This window comes from Alligator mississippiensis, chromosome 2, assembly GCF_030867095.1.
Source record: "Alligator mississippiensis isolate rAllMis1 chromosome 2, rAllMis1, whole genome shotgun sequence".
NCBI lineage: Eukaryota > Metazoa > Chordata > Crocodylia > Alligatoridae > Alligator > Alligator mississippiensis.
Window position 1 is genome coordinate 303,689,802 of NC_081825.1, and position 27,082 is coordinate 303,716,883.

Here is a 27,082-nt window from a genome sequence, read left to right on the forward strand (position 1 = left end):
AGCTAGTCCTTTGTGCTGGTGATCAGCAAAGCGTCCTGCCCAGCGCGGATACGTACCTCTCTGTGCCAGAAAGCCTCTGCTCTCACCGAGACTCCTCCCCAACACTAGTAGCTTTATTGTTATTAATAATTATTTGTGTTTCTAAGCCCCTAGAGAGCCCAACTCCCATCCAGATCCCACTGCAGACATTGCTATACAAGCACATATTCTCACACCAACAAAAAACAGACTAAGGATGGGGAAAAAACAAGGAATATATGTCCTCATTTTTATTGAAACAGAGGGAAAAGGATGCTAATGGAGCTTAGAGCTAATGCTGGGTCTTCCCTTGTTGGTAGTACCATAACCACAAGAATACCCTCCCTCTAATTCCTAGACACCTCCTAGGTGCAAGCCCCTAGGTCACAGTGATAATGAAAGTCTGAGTCTCAGCGTAAGGCCCAAAGAAGAATGAAAAATCCTGACACGACACAGCCCTGAAGTAGCATGTACATGATGCCTTGATATAATCGACATTAGTTCTAGAAAGAAGCCATTTCAATTAAAATGGTCGGTTCCTAAAAAACAGTCTTTTAATAGATTTTTGTGCAAGGTGTGTGGTGGTGTGTTTCAAACGGGTGAGGAATGCTACATGTTTTCATTTTGCTGTCAGAAAGTAAATTGATTTTTATTTGTTCTTCACTAACGTGAAACATAATTAAAGAGTGGGAATGTTCCCAGTTGAGGAAAAAAACATTCAATTAAAAAACAATCTACTTTATCAAGTTAAAATTCAATTTCAGGTTTTCATTACATGGAGCTGTATCAAAGCACAATGCCAATAATTCACATCTGCCTTGAGATATTTTTGCTGTATTTTGCTTTGGTGCAGTGTAAATTCCACGGCCTTCAGAGGAAAAACCGGCAGGCTTTGCAAATGTTGTTTTATCACCTAATCCACTCTGCTTTGTAACCTCCATCAGCAATTAATGACCTGAGCCATAAAAGCAGAGATGAACATATGATGACTTATACCTTCTAATGACACTTTCATTATGGACATCCACACATATATCTGCTACAGACTTTTTACATGTGTTAGTAGCTGGTATTTCATCCAATTAAATTGAGATTGTGCACGGGGCTCTACAGTACATTAACTCTTCTGTTTTCAACTCATTAATGGGCTGTGTGTGCATCCATGACATTTGGGGGAAGGGCCACTTTGTCTTTCGCTCTATCTTATAGGGGAAGCTAAATAACACAACACATGGCCATGAATAATGCCGCTCGTAGGGGAAGGATTTCTACCGAAACAGGCAGTTCCATAGAGAAGCTGTTCAGCTGATACTTGAGGGTCGATATAATTTAATTGAACAGCTCATGAGCTCTGGAGCCAAGACCAACAACACCCATACAGTCTACTCTGTCCAGGCATTTGTAGATCTATGCACTAAAAAAAAAAAGAAATCCAAAAAAACAGGATCATATCGAGCCACATTCTGCACAGTGATAACCAGGAGCTGCCGGTTGTATCAGCCTAAATCTAACACCCAACATCCCTCCAGCTCACTCCAGGTACACCTTCCACTTCCAAAGAGGCAAAGAAAAGGATAGAGGTTGTTCTCCCAATCAGCTACCGTGATTCCCTCTGAAGCTGAAGCCAACGTTGGCCATGCCGTTGGCAATGGTTATGGGGCACCTGGTGGAGTTGTCTTCTGGAACATAACTTAGGGGATCCCTTTGGACCTATGGCAGAGGAACCTCTTAGCTTTTGTTGTTGTGAATCACAAACATGCAAAGCTCCCCCTGAGGACACTCTGTGGGCACACACGTTTGGGGGCTTTGCACGAGATTCACAACAAAAGCTGAGAGGTGCCTTTGCACTGATCATCACTGCAGAGGATGGTGGAGATCAGCCCCTCTTCTGATAAAGCGAGGGCATCCACAGCAACTGAGGAGTCATGAAGGAAAGACTGCTAACAAATTAATGCAAGAAGTAGCTACGTGCAACCTAACAGAGACTGCAGGCTTTGTCCACCACATTCTGTCGTCTTCTTTTACTGACTGGAAAATAGATTTTAGATGAGACGATTTTGTCAACATTGTGTATTTTGATCCTTCCCCCCCCCCACACCGTGCCCCTCAGGACCCACATGGCAGCAGCTATCTTTCTTTGAACACCTATTTCGCCTGCGGGTGCATGAAAATAATTAAAGTGCATTAACACACGTGTAGATGCTTTAAAGCACATTAACACTAAGTGTGTGGACTAAAGTCCCAAGTCAGTCGACACACAGCGCTGATGCACTTTAATGCCTGCACGTGTAGATGCCTGCCTAAACCCACTTAATGCGCATTAAGATAATATGCATTAAATTTAGATATGCATAAATGCATGTGTAGACATGCCCAATGTTTCTTTCTCCCACAAAAAAGAATTATATATTTTTTTCATTTCTCTGAAACCAACCGAATTTTTTTTAACATTAAGAAAGACTTATCAGTTGCCAACAGCTAGAAAAAAAAAACCAGTATTTTTAACAATGCTTCATTTTTTGGGGTGTGGGGAAGGATCAAAATACACAATTTTGACAAAATCAGAGCTCATGAGCTGTTCAATTAAATTATATCGACCTTCAAGTATCAGCTGAACAGCTTCTCTATGGAACTGCCTGTTTCGGTAGAAATCCTTCCCCTACGAGCGGCATTATTCATGGCCATGTGTTGTGTTATTTAGCTTCGCCTATAAGATAGAGCGAAAGACAAAGTGGCCCTTCCCCCAAACGTCATGGATGCACACACAGCCCATTAATGAGTTGAAAACAGAAGAGTTAATGTACTGTAGAGCCCCGTGCACAATCTCAATTTAATTGGATGAAATACCAGCTACTAACACATGTAAAAGGTCTGTAGCAGATATATGTGTGGATGTCCATAATGAAAGTGTCATTAGAAGGTATAAGTCATCATATGTTCATCTCTGCTTTTATGGCTCAGGTCATTAATTGCTGATGGAGGTTACAAAGCAGAGTGGATTAGGTGATAAAACAACATTTTCAAAGCCTGCTGGAGGGGAGGGGCCATCACCAGGGAGGACTATACCTCCGTTGCCTGACATTGTAGGGGGATTGTTAGGAAGGCCAAGGTGGAGATGGAACTGGGACTAGCAACCCGGATCAAGGATAGCAATAATCCTTTTTTAAATACATAGGGGGTAAAAAGAAGGTTCTGGGTAATGTAGGGCATCTGCAGGATACGCTTGGAAATCTGGTGGTTGCACCAGACAACAAAGCTGACCTCTTTAACAATTTCTTTGCCTTCATCTTTTTGAGCAGGGACTGCGGCATCCCCCACACCGGGATCCCCGATGGACCCAAGGGAGGTGCAGCCAGGCCCAGGGTGAGTGAGGACCTAGTCAGGGAACTGGAGGGACTGGACGTGTTCAGACCAGCAGGTCCTGACGATCTCCACCCCAGAGTGCTGAGGGAATTGGCAGACGTCATTGTGGGACCGCTGGCATGGCTTTACAAATGCTCGTGGTGCTCTAGTGTGGTGCCGGAGGACTGGAAAAGGGCCAATGTGGTTCCCATGTTCAAAAAAGGGAGGAAGGAGGACCCAGGAAACTACAGGCACATTAGTCTTACCTCAGTCTGGGGGAAGCTCTTTGAGAAAATTATCCAGGTGCACATCTGCAAGAGACCAGCAGGGGAGATCATGCTTAGGGGCAACCAACATGGGTTCAATAGGGGCAGGTCCTGTCAGACCGACCTGGGGGCCTTCTATGACCAGGTCACAAAATCCTTGGACACACGTGCCAAGGTGGACGTAGTCTTTCTGGACATTAGGAAGACCTTTGACACTGTCTCTCACCCCATTCTCGTTAAAAATTAGGAGATTGTGGTGTCGACACCTATACAGTCAGATGGGTCACTAGTTGGCTGGAGGGCCACACCCAGAGAGTGGTGCTAGATGGGTCTTATTTGACCTGGAGGGATGTGGGCAGTGGGGGTCCCCAGGACAAAGTCCTCGGGCCCGCACTGTTCAACATCTTCATCAGCAACTTGGACGAGGGGGTGAAAAGCACCTTGTTCAAATTCATGGACGACACTAAGATGTGGGGGGATGTGGGCATGCTAGAAGGGAGGAATAGACTGCAATTGGACCTAGACAGTTTACAGGGATGGGCGGATGAGAACAGGATGAGTTCAACACTGACAAGTGCAAGGTGCTGCACCTGGGGAGGAAGAGCCAGCAGCAGACCTACAGGCTGGGGAACTCCCTTCTCATCAGAGCAGAGGCAGAAAAGGATCTTGGAGTCATTATTGATGCCAAAATGAACATGGGCCGACAGTGTGGGGACGCAGTCAGGAAGGCCAACTGCACCTTGTCATGCATCCACAGATGCATCACGAGCAGGTCCAAGGAGGTGATCCTCCCCCTCTATGCGACACTGGTCAGGCCGCAGTTGGAGTACTGCGTCCAGTTTTGGGTGCCGCACTTCAGGAGGGATGTGGACAGCATGGAGAGGGTCCAGAGGAGGGCCACCCACATGGTCAGGGGGCAGCAGAGCAGACCCTACAAGGAGAGGCTACGGGACCTGAACCTGTTCTGTTCAGCCTCCACAAGAGAAGGTGAGAGGGGACCTGGTGGCCATTTATAAACTGGTCAGAGGGGACCAGCAGGCATTGGGGGAGTCCCTGTTCCCCCGAGCACTACCAGGAGTGACAAGAAATAACAGTCACAAGCTGGCAGAGAGTAGATTCAGACTAGACATCAGGAGGCGCGACTTCACTGGCAGGGCAGCTAGGATCTGGAACCAACTTCCAAGGGAAGTGGTGCTGGCTCCTACGCTGTGGGGCTTCAAAAGGAGGCTGGATAATCATCTAGCCGGGGTCATTTGACCCCAGCACACTTTTCTGCCATGGCAAGGGGTCGGACTTGATGATCTGCTCAGGTCCCTTCCAACCAGGTTTCAAAATGGAAGGGTGTGGGCAGTGGGGTCCCACAGGGCTCGGTCCTTGGACTGATACTCTTTAATGTCTTCATCAGCGACTTGGACGAGGGAGTGAAATGTACTCTGTCCAAGTTTGCAGATGACACAAAGCTATGGGGAGAAGTGGACACGCCGGAGGGCAGGGAACAGCTACAGGCAGACCTGGACAGGTTGGACAAGTGGGCAGAACACAACAGAATACAGTTCAACAAGGAGAAATGCAAAGTGCTGCACCTAGGGAGGAAAAATGTCCAGCAGACCTACAGCCTAGGGAATGACCTGCTAGGTGGTACGGAAGTGAAAAGGGATCTTGGAGTCCTAGTGGACTCCAAGATGAACATGAGCCGGCAGTGTGACGAAGCCATCAGAAAAGCTAATGGCACTTATTCGTCATGCATCTGCTGATGCACGATAAGGTCCAAGGAGGTGATACTTCCCCTCTATCGGGCGCTGGTCAGACCGCAGTTGGAGTACTGCGTGCAATTCTGGGCGCCGCACTTCAAGAAGGATGTGGATAACCTGGAGAGGGTCCAGAGAAGGGCCACTCGTATGGTTAAGGACCTGCAGACCAAGCCCTGTGAGGAGAGACTAGAGAACCTGGAGCTCTTCAGTCTCCGCAAGAGAAGGTTGAGAGGCGACCTTGTGGCTGCCTATAAATTCATCACGGGGGCACAGAAGGGAATTGGTGAGGATTTATTCACCAAGGCACCCCCGGGGGTTACAAGAAACAATGGCCACAAGCTAGCAGAGAGCAGATTTAGACTGGACATAAGGAAGAACTTCTTCACAGTTCGAGTGGCCAAGGTCTGGAACGGGCTCCCAAGGGAGGTGGTGCTCTCCCCTACCCAGGGGGTCTTCAAGAGGAGGTTAGACAAGTATCTAGCTGGGGTCATCTAGACCCAGCACTCTTTCCTGCCTATGCAGGGGGTCGGACTTGATGATCTATTGAGGTCCCTTCCGACCCTAACATCTATGAATCTATGAACCCTAACACCTATGCTTAGATCAGACGGGGCCACTGGTCTGATCCAGGCCAGCAGCTCCTCTGCTTGTTAGTCCCATTGTGTAATAGCAGCAAGCATGAAACCAGGCAAGGAAGCACAAGGGCAAAGCTGGATTTAGTCTTTCTTCACTGAGACTGCATAAGACCCCACACAGAAAACCTCTCCCCTAGGAAATGCTCCTGGTTCTCTAACTTTAGATATTTATTCCCAACTCCTTTAAAACTAAGAAACAAGGGCAAGACTGAAGGCTCACAGTATGTTAGTGGGGACTGCAATATCAATGGGCTTTGGACTAGGCCCACAAGACCAAAGGCTGAACTGGTTACAGGCAGTATACAAATCACAATTAGAGACACAATTAGTGGAGGACACAGAATAGCAACAGAAGGAACTGGAGGTAACCTAACTTGGGGAGAAGAAATTAAGAAGCTTGATGAAGATAGTTTGGTTATGCAAGGACTCAAGGGCATGTGCTGGGATGGGAGAAGACCCGATAACTTTTATACATCATTTAATTCATTCTGAGCAACACCAAAGGGTCAAAACTGGGCAAAACTGTGTGAAATGAAGCCAAGCAATGAAGAGTTTAGGCTGGGTAGGAAATAATCTTCCTGGCAGAGAATTCATAAAATTAAAACATGGGCTGCTAATGGGAGTGGGACTACCACCATTGCTTGGGATATTCAAAGCTGTGCTGGAAAAGATAGAGTACTCGGGCATGCAGGGCTGAAAGGAAAAAAAAAAAAAAAAAAGATATATGCAGGAACGAATCTCTCTGATGAATTCAGTCTCTTTTTCTGCAGTGAAATGTCCACGAGCAAATAGATTCATTATTCAAGTACATTCAACAGCCAGACCTTTCAAATCGCGGCTTTGTGGACTGATCATGAATATTCTAATAGAAATGTTGTCAGCTCCGATTCCTGGTCCAGTCCGTCTCCTGAAGCACAGCAGCCCAGGGGATGCTTGATTTTGTGCTGCCTGCTGATGTCCGTAAGGGGCCAGGCCATCAAGCAGGAACTGCTGGGGGAGAGAGAAAAATCAACACCACCTCCTCCTTCCAGACGTGCCAGTCCCCGGGGCTCTGTGGGGAGCAGCACATCCTGGGTGCCCCACGAAGGGAGCAGGAGAGACCTGGAGCCCAAAAGACCTAGGCTGCTGCTGCAGCAGCCACGTCTCTGTCAGCTAAAACGTGCTCAGCTAATCCTAGGCACTGGACCATGCCCTGCGCTGTATAGAGGAAGGGAAAAAAAATGTCCTCGGGTCCTCACCAGTCCGACTGGAGGAAACTCCATCCCGACCCCAGTGTCTTTGCTTCCTTTTCCAACATCGGTGGGTTCAAAAACCCACCACAAATAAATGCCGCAGGTGAAAGCTGGAAATGGTCTGGTTGCTGCAAACAGAAGTGAACGACGCATGGCGCGTGGGTCCTCCTAAGTGTGCTGGCCGCATCCTGAACCTAGTGCAAGGTGGCGGCTCAACCCACCGGATCCAGGCAGAGGCATCCTCCAGCGGGGTGGGCATCTGGCTGAGCTTCCCTGGGGTTTGGCTTCAGGGGGTTACGAAAGCACGGAAGCATTGGACAGGCTCACGCGGATCCCATCCCTTGCCATCCAGCGGGCTTCCTCTCTGCTGCTGTGCCATGGGGACCTCGCAGCAGGTGCAGGAAGGGACCGGTTGCATGTGAGCGGAGGAAGCCTCCATTAATTAACCCCTCGCTCCCTCTCCAAAGTGAAAGGCACAGCCACTGAGCTCCTCCCCCACGATGCCATGCACAGGCAGACCCTGCACCCCCGGGTCCCGCGGACTTCGGTGGAGCATTGCAGAGGCAGGGCCGCGGCCCCAGACTGCCGTCTCCATTGTGTAGGGCAGGCCCAGGTGGACTCAAGGGGAGAAACCCAGAAGAAGTGGTCCTAAGAAGAGTGGGCAAAGCTCCTTGTGTGCCCTGGGGACCCCAAGCTGCTACAAGACCCCAAACAGCCCTCATGTGTGTCTGGGAAATCAAGATCTTCAGCTCCCCGCAGGACTCCCTCATGCTGGGAGCATGTGAACATGCTCCCTCCTGGCCTGCCCCTTGAGCTAGGATTTGCAAGGTAGCCTAGGCCAGGACAAGGGTCCCCCAGCCACCCACTGGTTGCTAATAGACCCCGAAATCTACCGTGGCCGACAGAGCCTGGAAGACATCTGAGCCTCTCGCTCCAAAGCTGTCACATGCATCACTTCTGAAATCAGTCCCTAATTCTGTGCTTTGCTCTCCCGGGCGGCTGTGCACGATACAGCACAGCCCTGCTCCGGAGGAAACCCCAGGCAGAGAATCACTGCACTAGCTTCCTCCCTTCCTGGCAGCAGTCCCTAACCCAGACCGAAGAGGGCTTTTCTCATTAATGATTTAGCCCTGTTCACTAAATGCACTTCATTTTTGACATCCTGAGCATTAGCAAGTCATTGCATTTCTTTTTATGCTCTTTAGGGTGAGAGAATACCCTTGTAAATTGAACCGATGCTTGTTTTTGCTTTGAAAAAGCAATACCAAATAAATAATTTAGTCCCAGCGCAGAGCAAAAATTAAAGATAATAGGAGGAAATTGAAGTCAGTTTTAATAAATGCTTCTGGGTGGGACAGTGACTTTAGCATTTCTAACTGTGAAAATGTTTTGTGGACTTAATTCCAAGGAAATTAAAAACTTTGGTTCACAGGAAAAATGTTGTGCTAAAGATATAAAAATGTACGCTGTTAAAGCAATGTACCATTTAGCCTTCAGTTACAGCATTGGGAAGACAGGAAGATTGCAGTGCAGTGGACTGGAGAGGACTTGAATTAGTTCAGTCAATTAAGTCATGATTAATTTATGTTAGATCTTGTTCTCTTGAGTCTATAAAAACAAAGACTTTAGTTAACTGCCAGTATTTAGTTTAATAAAAGTAAAGTCCTTAAAGATGACTTCGGGGGGGAGAAAAAAACCCTGGGCTGACAACATCTATAGACAGCAGCATCCCTGTTTCATTTGAGTCAAGGCAAGTTAAAATAACAGTAGAGACTAAAGAAAAAGGGATGCTCCCTTCCAATGGCTAGCTGGATTCTCAAGATCTTGACCTGAACAACTACCCCAGCTGCCCTACCGGCACGAGACAAATCCCTCATTCGGAAACCTCCACCGCCCGCTTTCTTTTCAGCACGAGCTTGTGATTTCCTGCCGGACGGTCTCTACTCGTATTTACCCACAGTGATAAGCATTGCATGGCTCACGGTAGCACATTCAAGCGGCGTTACACCTGTGCACAGGTTTTGATTACCTTAATGATCCCTCTGCGATGCATGCAAATGTGCACCGGGACTTTAATTGCTCAGAACAAGCGAGGCAGTTATGGGAGCCAGATTACGGGGAGATGCTTGGGATCGGGGAAGGAAAACCTGGAGCGTGAGCTCTCTGCTCGACAGGTGGCTGGAGGGGAACGGCGTTTTCTGGGGTAGGAAGTGCAGACCCTGCTACAAGGGGGAGATTTCACTAGAATCCATCACCGACCTCACCGCTTGCTTCCTCAAGTGGGACCCGCTACCTGCGACCTGTGTTTCTTACTTGATTTACTGGTGAATGCAGTCAGCGAGCTAATGGGGCTCTTGGATTAGGCCCAGAAGCCTCTTCAAAACACCCCACAACTCGGTGTGTCTCCAAACCCCAGCATGCTGTGCTATTCAGGTATACACAGAGGCAGATCAGCACCTAGGCACATCATTCCCATGAAGACCATTGATACCCATCTGCTTCTTGACCCAGCTAATTCCTTTAAAGGTCTGTCCAGTTATACTCATCTAGCATGACCAGCATCGCACAGGCCACCGTCTTACATCCCTGCACTGAGCCTGCAACGACCGGCTGAGCTAAAGCATCAGTTTTAGAAGCTGAAACTCAGAACAGCTCATCGTGGCCACTCGTATCGCTGTACAGTTTAGTACATAAAACTATGGGGGGGATTTGAGAGCAGCCTTCACCTCCCTGCAGGGGGGCTGCAAAGAGGATGGAGCTGGACCGGTCTCAGTGGGGGCAGATGGCAGGACAAGGAGCAATGGGCTCAGGCTGCAGCAAGGGAAGTTTAGGTTAGACAGGAAAAACTTTCATATTAGGAGGGTAGTAAAACACTGGAACAGGTTAACAACAGAGGTGGTGGAGTCTCCATCCTTGGAGGTGTTTAAGCCCTGGGTAGACAAAGCCTTGCCTGGGACGATGTAGTTGGCGCTGGTCCTGCTTGGAGCAGGGGGTTGCACTAGATGTGTCCCTTCCAGCCCTCATTTTCTATGATCTTCGTGCTATGGGCTTTGAACTAAGGTTGGCAAGCCTGTCAATTGACACTACTTTATAAAATAACCTATATTTTATAAAACTTTTTTTTTTTTTTTGTAAACTGTAGGCTAGCAATTTTATTTAAAAACCTACATTTTTGGTAGTTTTGATAGGAATATGATTGGGGGGGTTGTTTGGTTGGTTTGGGGGGGGGATTGTTTGTTTTTACACATTCCTTAATGGAAAAAAAAAATGTGCTTTTTCTGTGTATTGTTTGGACATACTGGAAAAATTTTCTTTTACCATTTTTGACCAATATCCGATGGGCCAGTTGACCAAACTTTATTTGACCGAGCCCCCAAGGCCTGGAATAGACTCCCCCACTGAGGTGTTGCAAGCACTTACTCTGGACTCTTTTAAGAAACATTTGGACGCTTATCTTGCTCATCCTGCTGATTTCCTGTCCCTGGGGCAGCTTGCGACGTCCCTTCCAGCCCTATTGCCTATGAAATCTATGAAAGTACCCAACCCTACTTTGAACCTTCATCCCATTACAATCTTGTCCTTTTACACCCAAGTACATACCAAAAGTGATAAAGGCTTCAGGGCACCACAAAATGCTTTTCTAAGCCTACCACTGCTGTGTTATTTATAAGGACTCTGATCCCAACCCGAGGACAAGAGTGTCAGATAAGAAGTGGCTGTGCGCAGGGGAGGATGAGGGATATGTTCTCCATAGTTGTTAATGCTTACAGCCCAACATTATCCCCCATGAAACATGTGTTTCCTGCAGCGATTGAGCAGTGCTGCCCAGCCTTCTCCAAGCCAACGCAGCATGAAGGAAGTGTAGCGCCACCTTCGTGATATGTTTCCTTTCAGCCACCGGCCTGCATGGTTTCCTTCCCAAGAGCCCACCAGCAAAAATGATGCACCACCACAAAGTTATTTTTCAGCAGTAGTTGCCATCACTTCCATTGGTCCAGAAAGGACCAGTGCTCCTATGCTGCAGGCTTAAGCAACAGGCAACTTGCACACCAACACCGAGCACGTTTCCGACTGTACCAGAGCGGATGTGATAAGGTTGGTTCTCGCAAGCAGGCCCACATTTGGGTCTAGCAATAGGACCTCAAGGGTAGGACTAGAGGCAAGAAGTTTTGACTGCTCCACCGGAGTATGAAGAAAAGTCCCAACCCGACAGAAAACATGAGCAGAGAGAAGGAAATTGAGCTACTGTAATGCCAGAATAAGACGGTAAGAAACCAGTCAGCTTGCCGAGGTACATGTGAAATAGAAGGTGAAAATGTGGGTGCCCTTGTCTCCAAAAGCAGGCACGGTCTAATCCAGGGGTGGCCAACCTCTGGCATGCATGCTTCAAGGGGCATGGGCAGCTTCGGTGTGTGGTGACAAGCAGACCAGGGAGTGGGCATGCAGATAGGGCAGGGAGAAGAAAGCAGAGCAGCAGAGCAGGCAGGGGGCAGAGCAGAAAGCAGAGCAGCAGAGTGGGCATGGAAAGGGAGCCATTCAGTGGCCTGCATCCCATGTCCCCAGCAGAGCAGGAGCTGCAGTTCACCCCCCTCCGACTCTCACCGGCTAGGTTTTACACCTCAGCCTTTACCCTTGTGTCTCCCTAGCCCATCTGCTGCGACAGCTGCCAGCTCCAGCTGGTTTCTCACCCAACTCCTTATCAGAGGAATGGCACAAAGCAGGCTGCAGCATGCATCCCTACTGCTTGCCTTGATCATCCTTGCTGCAGTGATCGAGTTTTTGCAGCGGAGGACAGGGCGCATGTCTGCTCCCCCTCCTTGCTCCAGTTGAAACCAAGCTGAATGGTCGGTGTGAGAGGCTTGCAAACGGGGTCTCTTCTGCAGAGCCTCAAAGAAGATAATAACTAGCACAAAGTTAATGCCAGCTCATAGCAATGGCAGATGACAGGGGAAATAGCAAGGGCGGGCTCCCTAGCTGCTGCAAGAACCAAGAGTTGAAGCCACTCTGGTCATGCCTACACATGTATTAATGCACCGTAGTACAGCACGTTAAGTTTGGTACCTGTAATAACAGGTACTAGCTGAATGTGGAGTAACCAGTAGCACTGGCGCATGCCTTTATAGTGATGCTAATGCGCGGTAGATTAACTCTACTGCACATTAGTGCAATAGCACAGCTTTCGCCATGACGAGCTAATGTGCAGTTGAATTAGTCTACTGCACATTTAGCATCTCGGTAATATCTGAGAACAAACAGCAATGCTCCAAACAATCAGAGAGATCACAGAGATGCAGAGTTGGAAGGGACCTCCAGAAGTCACATCTAGTCCAGCCCCCGGCCTGAGGCAGGATCAGCCCTGTCCAAACTAGCCCAGACAAATCTGTCATCTCAAGTCTTTGTAAAACTACCACCAATGCATGGTATAATGCCTGAACCTGCCGCAGGTAAAGCAAGAGCGCCAAGCAGCTAATGTCCTGCCTCTGATAAAAGGTTGTTAATATATACTCAAAAAAACCCAGGTAGAGGCCATGCCCCTGTTGCAGCACAGGAGAAATGAATACAGCTTTGCAGACTAATAAGGCCTCATGCACCGGTGTCCCAGCCCAACCCAACCACAGGCAACGCAAACGGCTCAGGTCGGAGGGGTCCTGAGCACACCCGACAAGGACGTGGGGGTTGCACCCAACACCTCCATACATCACTGCAGGCCAGGGCGCATGCAGGGCAGCAGCAAGCGAGCAGGGCTGGCTCCTTGGCGTCGGTCCCAGGCTGGCCAGATATGGCCCAAATGAGAAGTGGGTGGTGTCCCCACTACTCAGGGTCCAAGGCCAAGGGCATGAACACAGAATGCATTTGCTCTGGGCTAGGGGTGGAGTGGACACACAATACCCACTTACACTGGAGGAAGCACCTCCACCACAGGGCAATGCTGCCCCTCAGACAGCAAGTCCCAGAGGCAGGATTTACAAGCAGGAGCCCCCAGAGTACCAGAGACCCCACATCACAGGAGGGGCAGGATCCTGAGCTCAGCAAGCCTTGCTAGCACTAGAAAACTGCCCCAAAAACTGTTGCTAGCAGCAGAGGGGGAGGTGAGGCCCTGCATTGCTAGTGCTTCCTAATGAAATCAGTACTCAGTCTGTCAAGAGCATGACAACAATAACCAAGATGCATTCAAAACCCCTGCTTTAGAGACACTGCTGTTGTATTCCCATCATGGAGAGAGAGAAAAAAAAGAGTCTTAATTGTTTCAGTGGGGTCATTCTCAGAACGACGTGTACACGCCTGCTTCGTTATTCAGAGCTGGCAGCGGGGAAAAGAGAGAGAAAACAAAAGGATGTTTTCTGTTTCCAGTTATTCAACCATGCAGAGCATTTATTTCGACGATGTATCAACTAGGAAGGTACAGTGAGATCTCAATTGCAGAGAAGGAGGCAAGCCAAACTGCCAGGGTGATGAAAAGCAATGTTCGTGCAGCGGGGGAAGAGGCCAAGCACTCAGCTATGGCTTGGGCCAGCAGGGTTGGAGTCCTTCCTCTGCCACAGCCTGCCCATGAGACCTTAAGCAAGTCACCTACAAGCACATGGCCAAGAAAGGGTTAGGGTCCATAAGTCCAACACCACAACCCTGAAAACTTCTGCTCAGGAGCTGCCCAAACTCTGGAAGTGCTCAGACTTCGCTGTGTAAGTCCTAGAGCTGCACCTTGGCACACAACCAGACCTGCCCCCGTCCTGACAGCTGAGCGGCTCAGTGCCACGCTTGTAGCTGGATCTGCCCAGGAGTCTCAAACCAGGCACTCCTTCCCCTTCTCCCCATAGCAGGTGCTCTCAAGAGAGGTCTACACCTGCACTGACAGGGCCAGGCCCAAAACAAAAGGCTTCTGCATCCACTGTTGTCTGTCGGGGCACAGAAAGGGGTGGTAATTTCCCCTCCTTTATACAATAGACAGTGCAAGGCTCCCAAATACAAGCACCCAGATACTTCCAAATCCATGGCAAGCTTCCGATGTGCAAGCCCCAAGCCCAGAGGCCTTGGGATCAAGTGCCCCCTTGCCTCACTTGCCCCGAGCCAAAAGGAGCAAGCTAGAGGGAGAGCCTGAGAGCAATCCCTCATCGCCATAAATTGTGTAGCTGAGATCCTCCCGTTGAGAGGCATTTGTAGACTCTCGCAGGGGTCAGCCTGCCTGCAGTGCCAGGGTCAGGCCTTCACCCTCCAGAAATACCAAGTCATTCAAGGCTGAGAAGATGGGAATCCCCACCAGGCTGCGAACCACCTCCCCTGGAGCCAGCTTTGCTCCTCTCCACTTCAGGCACAAGAAGAAACTCAAGCACTTGGTAATGCCCAGGGAAAAAACAATACCCCAAGCAGAGCTGCCTTTGCAGCATCCCTTTTCCCCTCCTGGGCGCTGCAGGAGCCCCTTCCCCAGGAAGCCCGACTCCGCTGCTGGGAAAGGAGACTCCCCACAGAAATGCACCTGAACATAGACTCTCCCCTCTGTAACAGCCTCCAAGGAGAGTGGCAGGGGCGCCATCTGCACGGGGAGTCCCTGGCAATATTGGTCCGACAGAGCCAGGCTGACAAACAGCTAAGCAAGCCTGGGGAGGGGACAGACCCTTGTCTCATCAAAAGACAGCAGTTAAGGAAACTTTACAAGGAACTTCCTGTCCCTGCAATTGGGTGCAAACTGCCCTGCTTATTTATTTGGCTCTGATGATTGGCTTTCTAATTGGATGTGGTGCTCTCCAAAAAATCTTCACCTGTTCCCGAACTTGCCCAGGCTCCCGGAAGAGCAGAGCTGCAAAGCACAACACAAATGCATCTCTGTCAGCCACAGCTGAGCAGTCAAAAGGGGCCAGTCCCCTTCCTCGTGCTTTCTGTTAACAAGCTCAAAGTGAACCAGAAACCTGGAAAAGCTGCCTCGTGCCACGATGAGCAATGCTGCCCCATTTGCAAGCAGCGAGTCCCAGAGGAAACCAGGCAGAGCTTTACTACAGGAAAGGGAAACCCAGGGAAACAGCAATGGTACTTAGCAAGGCTTTGCCTGAGGTTCCTTAGCAATTGCCCCAGACCCTGGAGGCAGCTGCCCCAACCCTCCTCCCTCAGTCACAGCGAGTCAGGTTGGGATCCTCTGTGCAGCTACGGGACAGGCAGTTTCCACAGGTCTTTTTTTTTTCTTTCCATGTCTCCAGCCAAATTAGCCGAATCAGTTCCAAATCCATCAACTGAGCAGAGCTCAATCGTTCAGGTCCATGTGATGCTACTACCAGCAAGTCTCCTCCCTCCCAGGCTCTTCAGGTTTGGGGTCTGGGGCTTCAGATGCTCCCAAATCCGCAGCAGGCATCTTATGCACAAACCCAGAGGCTTTGGGGTTCAGGTGCCCCCTCATCCCACTTGCCCCGAGCCAAACGGCTGAAGGAGCAATCTCCCCATAAATTGTGTAGCCGGGATCCTCATGCCGGAGGCTTTGTAGACTTTCGCAGACCTCAGTGCAGTGACAGGCCTTCACCTTCTGTCTACATACTGAGTCATTCAAGGCTGAGAAAAAGGATGCAAAACCACCTGGGATGAAAACCATCACGGTACCTCCCCTGCCAGGTAAATATTCTGATACCTGTTCCTGCTCCCCAGCAAAATGACTGCTCCTCCTCTGCCTCCAGCTCCTTTTCCCCACGGCTGGAGGCTGCAGCACTGGTCATGGTGACTCCTGACCCCCAAGCACATTGGACCTAGCTCACCTGTGCATCCATTTGCAAACAGGCCTCATCCTGTGGGATCCACCCCCAACTCTGGGACTCAATGATACGCGAACAAAATTACCCCAAACCGTCACATGGCAAATGCAAATAAATGATTGGCAAATGACATGCAAATGAAGCCCAGTGCCACTCCTCAGTTTGCTTTCTCTGTCCAGAGAGCAAGCAGACCCCAGACAGTCTCCAACAATACAGTTCTCATGATTTGGACTGGAGTATAATAGCACATAGAGGCTGTAAGCAAGGACTCTCTTACACTAGATAATGTACCTAGATGAAGCGAAAGATGTTCCCTGCCCGACAGAAATTAAAATACCTTGTAAAAACAGATACTAGGAGTTTTGTCCTCATTTTACAGCTGGGGAATGAGACCCAGAAACAGTAAGGCTCAAATCCACAAAGGTATTTAGGTGACCAAACACGCGCTGAGGTCTAGGTCAAGGTCACACAGCAGGAACTGGAGCCCTGCCTCCTCAATCCCAGTTTAATACCCAGTCCATTGGGATCAGCCTCAGCCTCTCCAGTACTTGTCTGGGCCAATGCTGCTGAATTGCAACATGCAACCACATTTCTCACTATCTTATTATTACACTTAGCTTGCTTATAGGCAAATCGTGTTTACGTATTTAGTACCATGGCAAACCCTCTTTCCCAGCAGTTTCCAAGCCCCTGGGTGTGTGCACCAGTCTAAAGAAATTAAACCATAAAATAAATCTGCATTTCTCCCTTGCACTTAAGCTCCAATGCAAAGCCTTGAGATAGGAAACCATGCACATTGTGTTCCTTTCTGTGTTGATTGTTTCCGAAGTTGCTCATTTCTAAATCTTCATCAACAGCAAGCAATTAAACCTCCGAGCACACCTGAGGTCGGAGCTGCCTGGAGCTCACCTGGGCTTGCTACCTCTTGGAGAGATTTTCCACGTGGTCTGCGATCCACTGAACTCTTGCCTTGTCGAGTACTTTCTTATTACTGAGAGTCACGTGTTGCTTGGCTTAAAACATCCCTGTGCTTTTCTGTTATTGTTATTCATTTGCATTTTAATAGTGCTAAAGGGATGCAGTCGGGCAGCGGAGGCCTCTGTGCTAATCACCATAGAAATGCACGGTGAAAGGGAGGGTTCCTGTCCCAATGACCTTCCAGGGGATCCATCGGGACAAGAGGGGGCTACACAGACACACAAACACGGCAACACATGCGATTGAGCCGCCCTTGCTTCCACCAACACATACGCTCGCACATGTGCACCGAGAAGCCCAGATAACAAGGCTGAAAGCAGTAAATGAGATTTAAAGGTCTGTGCCCTAGGAAAGTGGGTCTCTTTGCTCAACAGCGAGTCCCAAAGGAAACCTGCAGCTGCACCACCAACAGCAATGTTTGCGTGGATTCATGACCAGCGTGCAGTATGGTCTCTTGCCCCCCTTTGCATTGCATCCCCCCGCAATGCCTAATGGAAATACATTTTTCTCCTTAAGAAACAGAGTCCCTCCCTGCTCCCCAAAGTGTCCTCCTAGGCAGTAGAAGAGTAAAAGGCTTGGTTGAAGTTCAGATTCAAGGCTGCACCAAGCTGACTGCTGAAGGGCAATGGTCTCCAGCAGGGCTCGGAGCAGCAGAAAGCCCTGGTTCCCTTACCCCGTCCTGCTCCATCACCACGTCTCACCCTTCCTCCTCTATGTCCCTCAGCAATGATAACCATCATCACAGCCCTGGACAACATCCCCCTGCACCATCCTCCTGCCCAGCCACCCTTCCCCATCTCCTCTAGTTCACTGAGCACCGCTGCCAAAAAAGCCACCGCACCAGGCCATGCACCAGCATCCTCCTTTTCACCCCAGCCTTTCGTTTCTTCCCATCTTCTCTCTCGTTCAGCCCTGTTTTCCTTCCTGACGTCTCCTCCTTCCTCTCTTGCTCACATACCTCCTCTCCATCATCTTCTACGCTTGGAGACCTCTCCCAGCTCTCCTATGCCCTCTTCCCTCTGTCTCCATAAAGCCCTCAGTCCTCAAGGCACTGACTGCCTGCAGCTCTCAGTCCATGCCAGTCTCTTCACCCTTCTTCTGTGCATCTTTCCAACAGCATTTCCCTGCTCCGTGTACCTCCACAGCTGGTCTATCTGCACGGGTAGGCAACAGTTGTCATCCAAGTTGAAGAAGAGCTTAAATGTGCTTGGTTTGGGGTCAAACAGCAGCTTGAATTTGTATTTCCTTTTTTTTTAATTTTTTTGATGCACCAAAAAAAAGGCAGGCATTCATTGGCTTTGTTTCTTTACAATATCAGTCTTTATCAGCTGTGCTCTCAAGCAAAACTACTACGGTGAATGATATAGTACGTTAGCTCCGCCACCTACATCCTCCGCCCCTTATGTACTACATCATAATCATACTGCTGTGCATGCTTTTATTATATGCTTAGCCATTTCAGATCTACAGATTTACTGAAATGTTTCATGAAGTCCCAGGCCTGGAGTCAAGCGCTCATGGGAGAACCTCAGCTGTAAAAAATTAGAGGGAAGGGGAGTTTCTAGTCCACGTCAACTAAGTGCCCCTTAAATGCTCATAGCCCCTTGTGTCCACACGTGGACTGGCTTGCAGTCAGCTACGAAGATCTCTCATAGGACTCTCCTTCTCACCGATCGCATATACATGTCCTGAAAAAAGAGCAGTTTGCTCTAGTGGGCTCTGCTTGCTCGGGACCCACCACCAGGCATCAAGCTCCTGTTTTTCTTCTTCCCAAGACAGGCCTCCCCGCCAAAACAATTTTAAGAAAAGGGCTTCATCTGCCAGCATTGAAAATAAAAAGTTACTCAAAGCTCTGGTCTTTTGTGCGGTTGGTATTTGAGAGCCTTGTCACACATTACATTTAGGACACGTTTTATTTAGATCACAGTAGGCACATCTACACATTCATTAATGCACCTTAGATACTGCACATTTAGTGTAGTACTTCCTTAATAAAGCGCTAACTAAATATGCAGTACCTAGAGTTACTGCACAGTAGCACAGGTGCACAGTTATTTAGTGATGCTTACTGTGCATTACCCTAATAATACTGCTCAGTAAGCTATTAGCATGACTTTTGCCGTGACATGCTATAACGCAATGTTATTAAGCTAATGCGCAGTCAGCATCTCGTGTAGACGTGCCCAGCCAGCATTGCCATGGGTTAGACAGTTTTTCCAAGCAGTTGTACAGTCATCCTGAGTATGATTTAAATAAAATACAGCCTAAGCACCAGAGCCCTTGAAGTTTCCCATGCTCTGCAGGGTGCTGCTGGGAATGATCAACAGCTGTTTGTTGCACCCCCCCTTGGTGACCCACTCGAGCCTTGAACCAGATCTGGGAGGTGGAGGGACCAAAAGCAATAAGCAGCTGTTTTTTGGCTGCAGCCCATCTGCCTGCACTGGAGTCTCTTGATCACAAGACCTTCGTGGAGCAATCAACGTTAGCTCTTCCAACAGGTCCCTCGTGGATCAGAGCATCCGGGGTGTCTTGGAGGGGGCAGTCAAATCCTGTGCTTTACTAGGACTCCTCTGGCTTTTGCATCACACCAACTTGAAGCTGGACCTTTGTCGTTCATAGATCTGTGACCTCCACTCCAATAAGCAGCATGGGAACGTTAATAGGGAGGTACACACGAGAACATGGCACTTAGTTATTGCTAATCGGCGCCACATTCTGGACTGGCATACTGGCTGCTTAGTTCTGCGTGCCACATGATGTATGCACACATGCGTGACACATATGACTGCATCACATGTGTTTGCAAGGTCAGGGCCCATTCAAGTGGTCTAATTTTACATGGATAATCAGCTGCCTGTCAACTCAGGTTTCAACTCGGGAGCAGACTTGAAGAGAAGCAACACAAAAGTGTTGGCTACAAATGTCCAACTTGGGATCCTTAAAATTCTAGTTTATTAGGTGGATTGAAACACTGTAATGAGTTAAATCATAAACCTTGGGGCTGGTCCCCCCCCCACACACACACATGCACACACATACACACACACAGTAGCAAGCTACAAAGTCAAGTATACCTATCCTACAAGTGCTGGAGTCTGCCGTCGATGGCCAGTCGAGGCTTCTTTCAGTGTGGTGTTATCATCCAGAAGAGGGTCGCCGGCTCATCCTTCTGGCTGGACAGGTCGGGTACTGGTCAAGTTGGAGATTAAGAGGGTGCCCCTGAGGGTCACTTTCTACTGCCTTTTATCTGTCCTTGGCAGACTTTGGTGACTCCCTAGTTTCAGGTTTGCCCAATCCAGGGGTCATTGACCCTTGTGGGACTTCCCCCTCCCTCGGTGGCTACTGGACGGCATCTGTCAGCCCCAGGGGTCATCCGCATGTACGTGCAGGTTTGGGAGTCCGTTGATGAATTTTGAATAGGGCTCTGGGAGTGGTAAATCTGGAGATATTCAGCCCAAAAGTTGGTCCCCGGCAATGATTAACTCAGGCCAGGGCTTCTAGCCCTTGATCAGTGACGTTTAGAGATTTCCCGCTTGTTACATTGTCTTCTATTGAGTTCTTCCGCTGGTTGATCTGCAGTTTCCCAGGTGTTAATTGCTGCCTGCTGCTACAGTGTTACACATTCAATCACTGATTCACTCGCTCTTTCAGGGGCCAGCCTGATACAGGGAAGGGCAGTTTGATTCCTGCCCTTGTTAACATTGTTACAATGTACAACTTCCTTATGAAACTAAATACATTCAGTTGAAAGATGAAAGGTTGAGGGTTATAAAATATAAGCTACAAATGCCAAGGCACACAAATAGATAAAAATACCAAAATACAAGAGGAGATACAAAATGCACACATACAAATTTTTAAACGCAATTCCTTATCTTAAAGTGAGAGAGAGAGGAAGGTAGAAAAAGAGAAATATATCCAAAGAAAGGAGAGCAAATGCAGGCAAGAGGAAAAGGGGGCTTTCTGCTACAAAAGGAGGCAGCTGCAAATTGTAAGAGAAAGTAGAAGGCAATCTTTTTCTTCTTTTGTTAGTGTACTTTGTTCGTTCCAGCAGCACAGGGCAATTCAATAAAAGCTATCACACTACAGATGTTTGTCATATTGTAATAACCTTCAGGCCTTTGCTTAAATGACTGGTGTCTTTATATTGGAAATAGATTTGCTGTTTGGAGTTAGACGGATGTGTCGCTAGATGTCCAATGGGAAATGCTGGCGTTCACCTTTCTCTTGTAATGAGAAAATGCAAATATCAAGCCCATATATGCTTTGCTAGGTGCTTTAGTGCAATTTAACTCCTGCATCCACGCAGAATAATCTCATTGACGTGGGGAAGTGATTGATGGAATTGGCATTATGCTAAATGAAAGCACACGGGCCATTAAACAAACGGATTCCTCGGAAATAGGATTATTTCAGCTTAAAAAGTGCTGCTCTGCTTTCTCCTTCTGCCTTCCTAAGGAATTTCTAAGTACCCGGGTCTTTGCCAGGCAAGGACCGGAGCATTATCCGACTGTCAATACCATCATTTTTATTAATGTAAATAAAATGGAAGATGAAGAGACCTGAGAGAAAATATTCATCCGTGACATTAATGCAGAGTGGACTTTTGGCCTAAATTGTGAGAAGAACAATCATTCCCAAAAGGCTTCAGAGGGTCTAAATGCATGATAATATATCATGAGACTAAATAAGGAGCCCAAGCCTACTCCCTTTGGGCGCATCTACACAAGATGCTAACTGCGCAGCAGCCTAACCACACAGCATCCCGGACAAAAACCGTGCCAATATGCTACTGCTCAGGAGTATTAGGCTACTGTGCAGTTAGCGTCACTAAAAAAACTGTGCGGTAGCATGAGTTACTGCGCACTGATTTAGTACTTGTTTGCCCAAGTACTAAACTTAATGCACAGTTACTACGGGGCATTAATGAACGTGTAGGCGCAGCTTTTGAGAGCAAAGGGAGCTCTGCCTTGGAGCGCCATCCATGAACTGGAATCCAAGGCCCGCGTCTCGTCTCTGAGAGCAGCCAAAGCCAGCTGTTTCAGAAGATGGTGCAAAAACATCATGGTGGGAAGATAGGGAATAATGTCCTCCCAGAGAAATTTCATCCTAAGCACTTGAAAGGGAAAGTAAGGCTTCACGGGACATGATCAGCTGTGCACAATGTGCATAGCATGCATACAATGAACTGTGCTCAGTTCTGCAATTTACCTTTAATTTGAAAACTTCTGGAAAAAAATTAATAGCACAACGCTGACAAGGTTCTTTGGGTAAATGTGATATCTTTTATTAGACCAACTAAATAGAAGAGTTAGATAAAATTGCTCTTTGCAAGCCTACGATTGTTCTTTGTAAGCTTGCAAAGAACATTTTGTTTCCAATTATTTAGTTGGTCTAATAAAAAATATCACATTTACCCAAAGACCCTTATCTGCCTATGACCCTTAGCCCAATATGGCTACAACCAACACCCCCAAAACATGGCAGATATCACAAAGCTAGGATTTCAAGCAAACGACATGGGACACTTACCTGAAAATATCATTTTTTCGTTTATAAAGAATTCTTTAGAAGTCACAAAAATACAAATGTTAACAACTAATTCAACCAGTCTCACTTTTCCTTTTCTCTTTATCTTTTGTATTTCTGTAACAGTCAAGCATTTTTCAGCCTGAGCAAATCTGGCTATTTTGCAATTAATATACAGCAATTATTTTTGCAAAATCCCAAAGTTATCAGTGTGACCTTGGTATGGTTTGAGTCCCTGTATTACATAGTTGTTATATAACGTGTTGCCATCATTTCAGGGACTGATTAATGCATTGTAAAATTATAGCAAGTCATGCTAACAAGCCTGTAAAGGACTCTAATTGCTGAAGCTGGAACAGGTGTTTACCATTAATAAAAATATGTCATGTTGACAGGTGACATACAAGTGACCACAATAACTGCACTGTATTCACAAAGAAAATGACCTCTTCCCTTGGCCAAACACAGCCAGTGGTTATACCTATAGAAACTAGAGTTTCTTCATTGAAGTAAATGTCTCTGAATCATACAAAATGAGGGTTGAAGGGACCTCAGGAGGTCACATATAGTCCAAAGCAGCAGTCTAGATCATCCCAGACGAGGCTTTTTCTAGCTGGGTCTTAAAAACCTCCAAGGATGGAGACTGCACCACCTCTCTGGGTAACCTGTTCCAGTGCTTTTGTAGAGCACAGTAAAGAGCACAAGGCTTATAATGATATGTCTTGTGCTTTGTCTATCTGGGTCTTAAAAACTTCCAAGGATGGATTCTTTCACCATCCTTTTGCCCAGTTCACAGGCTGGTATGGAGAGAGGAGACCCACCGTCTGCACCCCTACTATTCGTTCTCTTTGAGATGGAAGATGAAGGCCTGGGAATGAATGAGACAAAGGTGTAGCAAACACCTGTCATAGTCCTCTCCTATATCCCTACCTCCTCTGCCCCACACAGCCTGCCTTGCACCATTGCACCAGACCTTTCTTCCCCGCTTCCTTGAGAAAGACATCTCATCTTTTTGCTTCGAAAATCTGGCCAGTCTGTGCACACAGAGCATCTTCAGGGTCATGCTGGCTATTCTCCTTAGGCGCTGGGGTTTTGGGACATGATGACAAAGGATTTCAAAGGTCACGCCTCCCCCGCCTATTCTTTTGGGACCAGGCTTAGGCTTGGTCCCTCTGCAAACAACTCTTCCTTATTCTGACTGCAAAGAGCATCTCCATGTTCACAAGAAAGATCTCCATGTTCAGACGTGGATGAATGGCCATTAGCATCAGTATTTTCCCTTCTTGAACAAAAGGAGTCATTGCACTGTTTCCAGTAGAAACTATTGGTTTAGCTGGGAAGCCTTCCTGGGAACTACAACCTACTCCATGGAGAAGAAAATTAACTAAATTCAATAAGTACAAAAACAAAGGAGGATTTCAGATATCCAGGCTTTTCTATTCTTTTTAACTTCCATTTTGGCTATTCCCTGCTTTGTTTCATTCACCGTCAGACCCATCAGTAGATGGGCAATTAGTTTCAGTGCCCGAATGTCTGTAGCATGAATGTGAGCACGAGTGTCTGTAGCTACAACCCACAGCCCTGTGAGCGTGAACATGCACACGTTATTGTGTACCACAGGCATGTGAAAGCATCCATATACATGCGCCTGTGTGTGTGTCTGCACATGGCATATATACTTGATTCCCATACTGCGCCTGTGCTGTGCTTTCAAGGCAAGCTTTTAAAGGATTGTAATAATTAAAAACAGCTAGGAACTAATTAATATGAAATCAGTATTATGCCTGATAAATTCAGACAGACACTTTCCCTAGTGCATGCATGTATGCTGTGTAAATCTCAATCTGATCAGCCCTAAGTAATGCTCCAAGTAATGCCCCAGTACTGGTGCAAAATGCACCAACCTGCCCCTGGCTGTGAGGCGGATGCAGGTCCGGCGGCCCCTGCCAACACCCCTGGGGACAGCTGAGGCACTATCCTGCTCAATGTGCTTGGAGGAGCTCACGTGGGTGGATCTCGCTGCCGACAAACCCCTCCAAGAGACAGGAGAGGAAGGCAGCAGACGGAGCAGCCCCTTCTTTCCACGCCTGCAAGTGCCTCTTGCTCCCTTGTGCTAAAATGTTACCCTCCAGCCTTTCCGCTCCCTTAGCACATTTAAAAACCTGCCCTCAAACGCTGCGGCAATGGGTGCCAGCCTGAGAGCCCACGCGATGAAACAGGATTCCAGCGATCGACAACGACGTGCTAAAGCCAACGTGGTTTCCAGGCACATGGAGATTTTGGAGGGGTGCGTGGTGGCGAGGTGTTGGAGGCTGCTCTGTTTTCTGAGGTCAACGTCCAAGCTCATGGGTGGATCCAGGACATTGGAAAGTGGGAGCAGAGATCATCCTCTACCCAATGCTGCCCCGGTTGCTCTCGGGACAAGGACCAGAGCTTCTCCTGCCCCGCTCTAGACAGGAATAGCAAGCCAGGGCCCAGATCTTGCAGCGTGGAGCCAGGAAGAGACAGCACCAGAGCCTCGACCCCAGCACATGGGCTGCGCCGGGGGCAATGCAGCCCACACTAAGGTGTGCAGGCCCAATCCTGGCATGCAGGGTCTGATCCAACCCACCACTGGCCCTGCAGCACTCATTTGGCCCACAGGGCCAAAAGACTGAGCACCACTGCTCGAGGTACTTCTACAGCCTTAACTCTGCTGTAGAAGTACTTCTACAGCCTCACCGTCACTCATGGGTTTTGATTGTCCCAAATTAGGAGAAAACAGTGAGGCCCTTTGCGTGCACGTGTGCATGAAACGAGACGTTCCAAGCAGATGGACTGGGAGCCTTTTGCTTTCACCAGATTGAAGTACTTCACTGAGATAAAGACAAGTCTCAACAAGGCTGAAACATTTTCTCTGGACTTTTTAATCGCTTTGGATAGCCTGCTGTATGCGAGCCAGACTAATAAAGCTCAAGTAAAAGCATTCAATAATTTTCCATAAAAATTTGAAAGCAATCAATAGGGGCCTGTAAACAGATCTCTCGCCCAGCTTCCTCAGCAAGGCCAGTCAGCTCCGAGCTTAGGTTTCCAGGCAGTTCATTTTTGCATGGAGAAGCTCATCCCCATAGCAAACAAAGCAAATAACAAGCAATCCCCCAAACCTGTGCTGTTCCTTCAAGCCTAGAGAAGGCAACCCAGGCTCGGTGCCACTCCTTCGTCCCACCGGCCTCCTCTTTCCTCTGCTCCTGGAGCAATACACTCTCTCTCCAGCTCCATCCCCATTCACTGCTCATCGGCTGCAGCTGCTCCCAGCCTTCCAGCCAGGCAGCCTCCTCGCTGCTGACTACCTGCCGCTGGAGCTCATCTCTCCGCAGTCTGACCACCTCCTCGCATGGCCCCCAAAATACCCTGAATTCACAGAATCAGCATTTTTCAGGAACAAACTGTTCCATCAGGAAATGTGCAGCTCTCGGGAATCATCACCCAGCTGCTACCCTTGAGGATACAGAAAGCTGATACATGCAGAGTGCTTTTGAATTTCGAGCCGTTTCATTGCGGTTCCTAACCAGGTGCTGAGCTCTTGAGAATCTGTTCCTAATTACCAACAACTCGAGGCTTTTAGAAACCTGGCCTTTCGCGTACTGCACTGAAACATAATATAACAAAGAAAAATCATTTGTATGACAAGCATGTCCAAATAAAAGCAATCGATTTACCTCTTCTCATACTTAATGGCTCAGATGTCACAGAAGTACTAACAACCTCTTAGTACAGTAAAAATAAAGACCACCTTTTTTACAGCAGCAGTTTGAAATGTGGCTGCAGTCCAACTTATTAAATATAGTACCAAGCTCGGCATAGCCCTCTTCAGCAGTAGGGCTCAAAGTGCCTCGCACAGGGAGGTAAGTCCATGATCTTTATTTTACAAAGAGGGCAACTGAAGCATACAGCGGTCGAGTGATACGACCAACATCAAACAGCAGACCAGAGACGGGGACAGAATTCAGGTCTCTGGACCCCAGCACTCGTCCCACCCCCTCTGGCTGCCTCTTTGTCTTAATAATGGCAATACATATTCCCCAATATCAAACAATTTATCATCGTATGTTAGCCATTGTCAGAAAACTCCAGAGAGGAAACAGAGTTAGTTTTAAACATGGATGACAACTTCTAGTGCCTGTAAAAAAATCCAGCGTATACAGGGTCTTCAGAAAGTCCGTGGGCACTTTTAAAATTTAATAATTTAGGTTGCACACAAGGGCTTTCTGAAGACCCTGTATATTCCTAAACTGTACCAGGGCAGTCCGTCCCTTTAAGAAGGTACGGCGAGCCCTGCTGGGGAAGCCCAGGTCGGGGGCTTTTCGAGAAGCAGGGAGTGTCCTGCTTGGACAAGCTCATCCCCATGCATCCCTTGCTCATCCCCCATCCTTCGCTCCCAGAAGAGTGTGCAAAGGAGGAGGAAGCAAGCTGCGAGTGGATCAATGTGCTGAAAAGAGGGGTCAGGGCAAAGAGGGGGTCCTGTCCTCATGCCTGAGGCAGCGCAGAAGGGTTTGGTTGCTTTGTCTGTTTGTTTTAAAGTCTGTGCTTTGCTTGGGGGAACTGGCCCAGGAGCTGCCAGGG